Source organism: Salvelinus sp. IW2-2015, unplaced genomic scaffold (assembly GCF_002910315.2).
Source record: "Salvelinus sp. IW2-2015 unplaced genomic scaffold, ASM291031v2 Un_scaffold3710, whole genome shotgun sequence".
In the NCBI taxonomy this organism is placed as follows: domain Eukaryota; kingdom Metazoa; phylum Chordata; class Actinopteri; order Salmoniformes; family Salmonidae; genus Salvelinus; species Salvelinus sp. IW2-2015.
Genome location: NW_019944987.1, coordinates 47,033 through 49,179, shown reverse-complemented (window position 1 = coordinate 49,179; position 2,147 = coordinate 47,033). Strand labels below are relative to the sequence as shown.

At 46.6% G+C, this 2,147-nt stretch overlaps 1 long non-coding RNA gene across 1 annotated transcript in view; it reads right to left on the bottom strand.

Annotated features, from left to right (window-relative positions):
• Nucleotides 1–218: 218 nt before the first annotated feature.
• The window catches only part of LOC112076373 (uncharacterized), a 5,753-nt gene continuing 3,824 nt past the window's right edge, over nucleotides 219–2,147 (bottom strand). Inside the window, exon 3 of the long non-coding RNA XR_002895174.2 lies at nucleotides 219–298. This is a non-coding gene — a long non-coding RNA (uncharacterized lncRNA). The remainder of the gene's footprint in view (nucleotides 299–2,147) is intronic.

Sequence of the window (2,147 nt, the reverse complement as noted above, 5' to 3'; positions counted from 1 at the left end):
TTGTGGTGTGTGCTGTGTTGTGTGGTGTGTTGTGTGTGTGTGTGTGTGTGTGTGGTGTGTGTGTGTGTGTGTGGGGTTGATGAATGATGGATGGATGCGGTAGGGAGGGAGGAGAGGGAGGGAGAGGGAGGGAGGAGGAGGGAGGAGGGGAGGAGGGAGGAGGGAGGAGGGAGGAGGAGGGAGGGGTGGTAAGCTGGGAGAAGGTGAAGATAGACTCACTTCTGAAGGAGCAGTGGGGGCTCCTGGACAGGTGAACGTTACTACTCGTGACATCGCTTGTGGACAGAGAAACTGCACACTGCCACACAAACACAGAGCAGAAAGACAACAACATTACTACATCCTAACCTTTGTCCCTGTTTTATAAAACCTCATCTGATTCCAAGAATAATGTGGAAAATGTATGTGTTCTAGTCTTGTCAAATCAAACTGCTGAATGTCATTGTGATCAAGATTGTTCACTAGGGGTTCAATGTCAAAAACACAACAATCATCAACAACACCAAGATAAATATTCCTTCATCAATGGTACATTGCCTTGATTGCTCTTAGAGGTTAAGGACTAGAATTGCTGTTAAGTCTTCGGACAAACATAGTAAAATGTAAAAAATGGTAACGATCGTGATTAATGATAATTTATGATCCAATAATCTTACCTTACCATTGATTGAAATCCCTGCTTCCAATTCCCTGTGTGGAACAACCATAACACAACACAGAAACCATCACTGATCTTACTACCACACAACTGAAAGGACTGGCCTGCTCAGTGGAGATAAGCGATGGGCCTGAACAGAAAGATATGCATCATTTGGTGCAGTGCTGTAACCCACGAATATCCAATGTTAACAAATAAAGATGGCTATAGCACTTATAGATATGGTCTCTCTTTTGTTTTATAAATACAGCAGCCGGCAACGCGCTTTGCATAAAGCCTTTGTCAGCAGAAACCTCAGAATTACGGGGGTGTTGTGGCAATACTATGCCTTGTGACGGCTTTTATGGAATAAAACAGCAGAAATACAGTGAGAATGTCTGAGAGTGCGTGCAGGAACTTGTAGATACAATATTACTGTAGTGCTGATCAGTCACTAGGGGGGGGGGGGTTTTGCTTCTCTACACACACACATTACCTCCTCTCCCCCTCCCCTCTCCTCCCCTTCCCTCCCTCCCCCCTCTCTCCTCCTCCTCCTCCCCCCTTCTCCCTCCTCCCCCCCTCTCTCCCTCCTCTTCCTCCCTCTCCTCCCTCTCTCCTCCTCCCTCTCTCCTCCTCCAGAGTTGCAGTCTTCTGCTTCCTGTCTCCTTAGATCTTAATTGAATAATTAAAGCCATTGATTGGCTAAGAGTCCACTCAGCCAGTTTCTGTGTGAATCAGCTGCTGTTAAAAGGTAAGCAGCAGAGAGGCGGAGAACAGCACCCTACAGAGAGAGGCCTTGAGGATCACATGAAGTACCCCCAGGTCATCTCAATAGTCACAGAGAGTTCTCATCCTCATCCTCTCTCTCTCTCCTCTCCTCTCTCTCTCTCTCTCCTCTCCTCTCCTCTCCTCTCCTCTCCTCTCTCTCTCCTCTCCTCTCCTCTCCTCTCCTCTCCCTCTCCTCTCCTCTCCTCTCCTCCTCCTCTCCTGTCGACAGCAAGGCTGTGACTAGTGAGGAGGGAAATAATCCATATATTGGTTTCACCTCTGCAGTGTTCATATCAGCACAGATGAAGGAGAGGAGACGAGGAGTGTAAACCACTCTAGGTGGTTCAGTACTATGACAGTTCTTTGTACTGTCCACCAGAGAGTGCCAGAGAGGCAAGCTACGAAGACAGGCCAAACAGCACACCTGATGGTCATAGGATGACAGGACAAAGACAAGCCAAAAGCATCTATCTGGACATCCTATTATATTAGGAAGTAGGAAAGGGAAACTGACTACCTAGTCAGTTTGACAACTGAATGCATTCAACTGAAATGTGCTTCCGCATTCAACCCCCTCTGAATCATATTAAAGATACATATCTATTTATTCAGCATACATCACCACATATACATGGCTGTCATATGATATATATGTAGCGATCTATTCCTGTACCAGGGGAATGGAGAGGAGACCTTGTGAAGTCTCGACAAAGGCCCTGCAGGCAGAAATTGACAATAGAAT